This window comes from Pollicipes pollicipes, unplaced genomic scaffold (assembly GCF_011947565.3).
Source record: "Pollicipes pollicipes isolate AB1234 unplaced genomic scaffold, Ppol_2.1 Scaffold_4219;HRSCAF=4965_pilon_pilon_pilon, whole genome shotgun sequence".
NCBI lineage: Eukaryota > Metazoa > Arthropoda > Thecostraca > Pollicipedomorpha > Pollicipedidae > Pollicipes > Pollicipes pollicipes.
In genome coordinates, this window is record NW_023596448.1 from 23302587 (window position 1) to 23311719 (window position 9133).

The window sequence follows — 9133 nt, forward strand, 5'->3', positions numbered from 1 at the left end:
CCAGAGTTGTTTCTTCAGCGCACCTTCGCCCTGTTTGCATGGGCGTCGGACACGCGTGCAGCAAGCGCAACAGAAAACCACCGAAGCGCGAGAGCATAGGTCCGGATATCGGCCAAGGTCATGCAGGTCACGATGACGTCAGACGGAGTTTGTAAACAGGTCATAACTCGAAGCATGCTAATGTTTACCGACCTGTGCAGCCGGCGCCTGTCAAGCGGATTGGATCACCTGACAAGGAGCCTGATATACCCAACACTAAGCCTGCAATAGTTGATGACGTACCACGGAGGACACCATCTCCAGAAAAGGAGGGCCTGAAAGATGCTACGCATCAGCCACATGAAGAGCCGCGTGAGGTTGGTGAGATGCGGGTGTTCTGAACAGAATGTGGCATCATTTTCCTGCTCTGTAGCACCAATCTGTACAGTGGGCGCAAGCAGCAAGTGTTTCGATATGTTCGCCTTGCATTGCAATGACTAAATGCAAAACAGCGTTTTGCCGATATGCCACTTGAAATAAGAAGAAAATAGATGGTTCTAAAGCAGACCAGACCTTCACATTCATCTCTCCCTTACGTGCTTCTTTCAGTTTCGTCCAGTTCCCCAGTTCCAGATTGACAGAAGCGGCGGAGACTGCCGGGACGCAGACAGGGAGGGTAAGCACAGCCTTTTATGCATTTTTTTTACATCTATGCATAATGGAACTTATTATAGCATGCAGGACAATTGCCCGCTGATGATTATTCGCGCAAAAGTCGATGTGTTATGCGTAAACGCCATTCGTGTCCTTTGGAAGCAATTTACAGACCTTGGGATCGCATTCAAGACAAACAATGGAAGAGTTCAACATCAATAAAGTTCCTTTCACACTTATCGCGAATCTCACTAGTCGTCTGCATACTTGTGAATACATCTCATAAGAACTCTAACCAATGTATGACCCGATGTCCCTGACGCGACTGCAACTGTTGGAGCAGGTCGGAATGTGCCGCGTGGGTCATCCTGTAAGCCCGCTTCATTATTGGAGAAGTATATGATGCTCTATGAACCGAATGTGAGCCGGTGCTTGCCGTGTGAGATGCACGTACTGACTTACACGCTTGATCCATGACGCGTTATCCAGGCATGCTCTCGTCGGACTCCCAGCTAAACTGCTCGTCAGTGGAGTCGTCGCCCGCTCCGCCTTCCCGCACTTGGACACGCAAGCCTTATTTTCTTCAGTTGGGGGAGGGTCAGTCTTGTCCAGACCCATGAAAATTTTGGCCAAATTTCTGTGAAATCTCGGAAGATCTAGTGTAAACCTCTTGGCTTCAGGGAAGGTGTGGAGCGGGGTATGGCCACCTTGCCTCTTCTTCTTGGCAACAAGCCCCACTGCCGAGTCCCATTCGCAGTACTGGAACACCACGGTATCGTTTTCCGCAAGGCAGGTACACGAATACCAACAAAATGAAGTGCCTCCACATGTGATTTCACAACCCGATATGATGCCCATAGACCATATAGTCAAAGATGCCAAAAATGCCAACCCGTTTTAAAAATAATTCTGGCGTTTCCTACCGTATGATGGTAATAATTGCAGGGTATCTTCGCCATATGGTATCTGCGCATTTTCCCACAGACTCCAACATCGATTTACCTCAGACCTGACACTCAATCACACGCGTGCTACAATTTTGGAGTTAGTTTTTTGCCTTGGGGGTCGCCTGAATTTGTTAAAAATACGGTGCGACTAAAACATTGGTTGCATCCCTGTTTGGCCTAAAAATACTGTGTAGTTTTACAGCATTATATTGTGCATATGTCATTGACACCTGAGGTTTCTTCCATTCACAGCCTTAGGACAGCCGGTTGAATGGCTTCAGAAAATGTACCTTTTAAGGTCGCTGACCTAGGGCACGTCAAAATCAGGCCATGAATTCAACAGCGAAGACAATTTCTAGGATATGCTTCAATCTGATGCAACAACGGAGTATTAGACGAAGCAATACATCTCTGAGTTTCTTAGGCAACATAACAATTTAATTAACAAATTCCAATGACCGAGGACCAAGGATGAAAGTCAGACGAGGGTCAAAACCAACCTACTTTAACACCAAAGCTTGCTGTATAGGGCGGTTTTTGTTGCTCATTTTTAATTTGTTGATGACAGGAACTGCGTCATACAGCTGTCATGGACTTCTTATAGGTCAGAATAGGTAACTGACCCAAAACGACCCTGATCAACGTTTTCTTTTCAGGGGCATAATGCACCGCGTAATACTTTACGCTTATTCAACCGCAGAAATCAAAGCAGTCTTGTATGATTTTGGTCCCTATGACCTTCGAGAGGTCAAACAAGATCACTTATCTTGACTGCGCATCAGTGATCTGTTGCTTAGAACAGGTATCTAGGTTCAAGGTGGTTGCAAAAGAAGGTCTGGGAGCACTTTGATACCAATCCAGGCTTTGACATTGTTTGACCTTATTTGACTCGATCGTCATGACCTGGGAACCTCATATTTCGACACTGATGAGTTCACTACAGAGCAATACGCACGGTGAATTTAGCGTCTCTTAGTTTCTGGGATCTCGGGGAGTCAAACTGACTTACAGACGAGCGAAAGGCATTCAACCGGGCGCGTGTTAAAGGAACAAGCAGCCACCTGTTCTCCGGAGTACGCCTCAGCCTGCCCCCCTTGGCGGTTCGAAGCGGGACACTGCCTTGTCGGATCTATCGCTCGTCTCGTTTGACGCTCCCATTCCTTCCGAAAACAGCCCACGGCTCGCTGAACTCTCCACGTATCAACAAGAGATAATAACGTCAGAAACACATCAAAGCTAGAAAGTAAGTGTTGAGGGCATACCAAGTAGAAATTGACAACAATGAATAAATCAATGATTAGACTGCCATTAAAATATGATCCCCTAGTCAGTGAACCTAATCTTAAATTTTTCAAAAAACATACCCTGATTTTTCCAAAGTCATGTCAACGTGGTCAGTTACTTTCTTTAAGGTCCTTTTAAACATCATTTGCCGTATTTGTGCTTCATTTACATTCAAACACACGGTACACTCACAACACCTCGCGGTCATTCTGGTGTCGGTTGCTACGAGCCTGATCAACTAGGGCAAACATACGAGAAGGAACGTTATGATGAAAGATGATGTGAGTGGTGCAAGACATTGGCGGGCGGTGACGGCGTCGCCTCGTTTCAGTGCGTCTTTCCCAGTTTCACTGGCACGAGCGGTACAGCTACGGCCGGGAGAAGACAGGCGGCGTGCAGAACCTGCGCTACAGTACGCCCGCCGCCGCGCCGTGTGGTGTGACTGTGACGTCTCGTGTGTCCGCCCCAGCCCTGCGACCTCGCGACCTCTGGAGCTGCCGCCGGCAGCTGCTGCTTCTGCCGATGCCATGGCTGCAGGCGGCTGTGCCATGCAAAGGCTGTGTGGGTCGCCCGTATGCCTCTCATACAAGCAAACCTGTGGCGTGAAATGTAGATCCAGTTCGAATTATGCACACACACATGTCTACATTAAGGTATATATATATATATATATATATATATATATATATATATATATATATATATGACGTCGATTTCCCTTGGGATCTCAAACTTCTAGACGCCGTATGAAAAGAGCAAACATGTCGTGTTCAAGGTCTTGTGAAAGCATAAAGAACTTGCACCAGATTTTTGACGGTCAAATTTGAGGTCACAAGTGGTTACGAAAGGTAAAAAACGGCTGTTCTGATAGATGCACTTTACAACTTTGCTAAAACGTCAGGACGGATGCTGAGGGCACGAAACTAAGCGTTAGGACCTTAAAAAGTTCATTTCAACCATTTTGTTCGCCCACATGGGCCAGGCCAGACCAGGTCACCGTTCAACATTGGTCTACCAGAAGCCTTCAAGAACGATACCTTTCTTCACAATGAGCTTCTTACTTCTATTTTGTTAGATGCAGCTGTGAGTAAAAGACATTCCAGACATAAAAGTACCATTTGGGGTTGGCCTTGAGTTCATCTGAGGTCAGCTTAGGTCAAATCTGCAATCATCCGGATGAGAGAAAAAATTGAAGTGCTAACTGGGTCCACGTGACCAGGGCAATGTTTTTTCTGTGGTCAAAAATGGTGTATCGTACGTCTTCAGGAACTCGAGATCACATGGCTGTTGCGTGTACTTACACATGGTTCGACGCCGACCGATCTGAGCCCGCTGTCCTGCTCAGGTGGCGCGCCAAGCCCCATGTGGCGCATGCGCAAAGGTTATTGGTGAAGTGACCAGGCACACAGACCTCTGTCTGCTACCAAAGAGCGGTCAGCTGGAGCACGTGCTATAAGGAGCTTTCTAAGTGATGACAAGGTATGAACCAGCGCTACATTAAATTCACGGTTTGATGACTCCTTTGCATCAATGCACTTGTGACCGCGGCTCGTCATGCCTATGCATACCAAATTACTTCATGCTGTTTTCTTCCACCTCAAAATCTAAAGAAAGATTAGCCGAGTAATCGTAGTAACTGCGTTCAACGAAAGCAGAATAAGTCTCCTGGCATCGTCTACATCTTCATCCTGAGGGCGTGGTGATTTAAAAGTACTGACCAACTGGAGGAGGCAACTGCCGGAGGCGTCAAGCCGGTCACCAAGCATTATCAGGGGCAGCAAAATAAGGACATATTGAGAACCCAATTTCGACTTCAGCATGAACGTGCAAAGCAGCATGGCGTGGTACCCAGTCACACTCTCAAAACAGTCAAAAATAAACATAACATCCAAAATCGAATTTCACGCCACAGGTTAGCCTAGCGCGGTACAGCAACGTAAAAAAAACATCAGGTATCTTACGGATGTCATTAGTGACTGCTTGAGACTGTTCGCCTTTGCAGTGTGGCCCCGTGGATTTGCACCGAGCCGTCCTGTGTCCGACCAGCATCACCGCGTCACACGCGGTACACAACGGTACACCGACAAGCGAGACTCAGTACCCGCACGACACGGTACGGCACCGTACACCGGCAGGCGAGAGATGTTACCGGCACAGCATGGTGTACGCACAGAGGGCATACCCTGTACCCGCACCATGCATGCTACGGCATGGAATACAAAGACAGGCCGTGCCCCGTACCCCGTGCCCTCGCACTGCAGGGCTACAGCATGGTGCGCAGACGGATGAGGACCCTTCACTCGCGGAGTAAATGTGTGATAGCTAGGCGATGTACCCGCATGGCCGCCGCTGCGGGGCAGGGGCTGTCAGCTGCAGGTCTCCGCTGAAGGGCAGGGCTGTCAGCTGCAGGTTTCCGCTGCGGGGCAGGGCCGTCAGCTGCAGGCCTCCGCTGCGGGGCAGGGCCGTCAGCTGCAGGCCTCCGCTGCGGGGCAGGGCCGTCAGCAGCAGGCCTCCGCTGCGGGGCAGGGCCGTCAGCTGCAGGCCTCCGCTGCGGGGCAGGGCTGTCAGCTGCAGGCCTCCGCTGCGGAGCAGGGCTGTCAGCTGCAGGCCTCCGCTGCGGGGCAGGGCCGTCAGCTGCAGGCCTTCGCTGCGGGGCAGGGCTGTCAGCTGCAGGCCTCCGCTGCGGGGCAGGGCTGTCAGCTGCAGGCCTCCGCTGCGGGGCAGGGCTGTCAGCTGCAGGCCTCAGCTGCGGGGCAGGGCCGTCAGCTGCAGGCCTCCGCTGCGGGGCAGAGCTGTCAGCTGCAGGTCACAAACACAGACCAGTAATGTCCGGAGTTGGTGTCCAGTCGTTCTCAGCACCTCTGGGCTTCTACGGGTGCAACGCGAAGGGAATGGCTCCTGTCTGACCAAACCACCCAGCCACGGCTCGTGGCCAACGCCGTTGGCAACCGCGATACGCGCAACGCGACTCGGATCCCGCTGTCGTGATGCACGTGGTGTGACTCGGACATTCATGCGTGATGCGCGCTTTTTGACTCAGACCTTGCGTTCATGACATGCGTGCCTTGACTCGGACCTCGCATTCGCGGAGGGCGTGACTTGATTCGGCCTTGCCTCCTTGACACGCGTAGTTGACTTTGACCTGCCATTCCTGATATCCGTGGTTTGACTTTCAGATTGCTTCCGTTATACGTGCTGTTTGATTCGGACTTAGAGTTCATGATACGCGTGGTCTGACTCGGACCTTGCATTTGACATGCGCAAGGTTCGGCTCAGGCCTTGCCCCCTGTTACCGTGCCCATCACGTCAATCATATTTCGGCCCGTTCCCATCGAACTCCGAGACTAAGTGTTGCGCTAGATGGAAAACTAAGCTGTTCAGATTCCAAGGGTGCAATGAGCCGGGAGAAAATAATTCACATTCAGTTGTCAGTGCCCTTTTTGAGGCTTGTGTGACTCGCGACACATTATTTGCACGTCATCTAGAAATTGAAATCAGCATATACGTTGCCCACGAAAATAGCAATCGGAGAGGCAGTGCGCCACCAGTGGACATTGACAGCCTGTCTCGAACAACTCTAACTTTGTGTCTGAGTAGCATTTCTGCACGTCACAAGGCATATCAAAGCCTTAGAGGCGTAAGAGTGATATCTACGCCCTCAGTGATACCGAGCCTTAGCGGCTGGGGCGTTCAATAATGTGATGGGTCATCGGGGTGACACGTATGGAAGCGACATTACATTGCTGGCCAAATGCTTATCTGCCATGGCGTGTGAAAATGTTGAAATCTGGTCGATCCAGAGGCGCGGTTGAAGCAGCTCGGGCGGCTCTGTCTCCTGCCTCCAGAGAAGCAGAACTATGGACTTGACCTATGTGTGAACTATGTGACTTAACCATATTAACCATTAACCATGGGTAGTTAGAAATTGTGGTGTGAAAGTGCAGTAGAGGCTTAACTGTTGTGGCACTTCCCTGCAGCCAATCGTCGTAAGAGCCATCCATGGCAACTCAACATACCTTGTGCAACACGGGAAACAATTGCTACAGCCATCAAATGTCTCTGGAAGAAGACTCTCATATATGTGCGTTCTACCTCCTACCCTGCATTAAATGACATGGCGGCTGTTGCGAATCTATGATGTTCGTACGTCACAAACACGCCCTGCTTTTCAGCATAACTTTGCTCAGTCAAGCGACCTGGAAGCGAAGCCCCAGCACATGTCCGTCCGCGGTCTTCCGTTCGCCAGCGGCCGGTCGTTCCTAAGCCTCATCTGTTCCACCGGATGACGCGTGCCGCATAACCATCCGTGCCTCGAATTCGCACGCCTCTGTCCGGGCTAGACCGTGCAGTGCAGAGGCGAGTGAAGATGCGATGGACTTCGAAGTTTCCTGCTGAGCAGCCCATTGCACACGTATGCAATCACACAGATACACGTGTGCAATGACACACATACACGTGTGCAATGGCACACATACACGTGTGCAATTACACATACACGTATGCAATCACACAGATACACGTGTGCAATGCACACATACACGTGTGCAATCACACATGAACATGTGCGCAATCACACACATACACCTGTGCAATCACTCACATACACGTGTACAATCACACACATACACATGTGGAATCATGGGTATGCGGTGCTGGTTAATGCGAGTGGTCACTCAATGGCTGACTGTGTGTGAAGTGTTAAGTCTGGACTAAGGCATAATGCTTAAAAGGTTTACGGTGTTTGAAAGGCTGGCAGTATGCACATGTAGACAGAACTCATCGAGGCTACCACTAAACGACGTCCCATGAATGCGAGACGTGTATCACACTGAGATATGGTTGATATAAACATCGCAACACAACCGTACGGTAAGGATCAGCGGTTGTGCACAGCAAACTACATGAAAACAGATTGGGGATGAACGAAAATGTCATGCAAAGGCAGCATGTCGAAAGAACATCACGGAAGATGGCATGGGATGAGTTCGATGGCAATGCCCTCACGACGCGCAGAACGCTACGGCAGCTGAAAAACTGAGCCGAGTTTATCGTCTGAGCACAGCAGCTGTCTGGAACAACGCGGAGCGCAGCGACCACTAGGGGACAAACACGCCTATGTCACGCATGACGGACCAGCGACGAAAATATCTGCTGCAGCCGCCCTCGAGCGCCCCCGGGCGGTCACGTGACCTCTCGCACGTCCGTTCCTGCGGAGGAAAGGCGAGCCGTGCCTCGCCCTCGGACGATCACGTGACCTCTCGCACGTCCGTCCGCGGAGGAAAGGCGAGCCGCCCTCGCCCTCGGGCGGTCACGTGACCTCTCGCACGTCCGCACTACGGAGGAAAGGCGAGCCGCGCTCGTCCTCGGGCAGCCGCATGACGCGCATCCATCGCACGTCCACGCAGTGGCGGCGGGGAAGCCGAAGGTCGCCCTTCTGCGACTGAGAGGACAAGCCGGTGCAGCGGCCGCTGTCAGTCCAGCGAGGTGACGCTGCGCAGGGCAGGGTGCCGCAGACGGAGGCGGCGACCTCACCCACACTGACCAAGGGACGCCTGTGGACTGGGCGCCGCCGGTTGTGACCTTGGTTGCGGGATAAAGACACCGGTGGACCATCACACTAGCTGACACCGGCGGTTCTCTCACGACCTGGCCGGGTAAGGGCGATACAGTAAAACAAACGGAACGGTAACGCTTTGCTTTGTCAATCTCCTGGCAAACGTAGTGAAAAGGAAGGCAGACACGCCGGCCATCTGGCCGTAAAATAAACCGCGAAGTAGCGACGGCTTGAGTGTTAGGAAGAGGGAGGGGAATGTGGCACAGACAGTCAGGCATCGAACAACGGCCTTTGACAAGGCCTGCGGCAAATATCCCACGTCCGCACAACGCACGCAATCGGCATATGATGCATGTCAGTGGTCGGCAGATTTCAGAAACAGCAGCAGCCAGCCCGGCCTGCAGCCTCCATGCACGTCAGGCACCAGTGGGCTGTGTCAGCCTGCCGGCGGCCAGAGCCCCGAGAGGCCCTGGTCTCGGTGCGCCCGCGGCCCGCCGGAAGCACGCACCGGTGATGGGCCGGCCGTGGACGTCGACGCCCGCACCATGACGCGCACAGGCGTGTACAGATTGTGTAGCACGGCCAGGTGACTGAAACAGCCGGGCAGGCGAGGTCAGTCGTGCCTGTAGGGGTGAACCACAAGGTCTAGAGCAAGGTCAGCCACAGCCGTGCAGAAGAAGCACAATAATGCTGAGCAAAACGACGGCACATAATA

The 9133-nt window shown here is 51.9% G+C and overlaps 1 long non-coding RNA gene across 1 annotated transcript; it reads left to right on the forward strand.

The window, feature by feature from the left end:
* The first annotated feature begins 269 nt into the window (after positions 1-269).
* LOC119096063 (uncharacterized) lies at positions 270-8161 on the forward strand. Its single transcript, XR_005093994.1, has 4 exons — positions 270-356; positions 589-655; positions 4867-4977; positions 7037-8161. It is a non-coding gene; the product is annotated as an uncharacterized LOC119096063 (long non-coding RNA).
* The last annotated feature ends 972 nt before the right edge of the window (positions 8162-9133 follow it).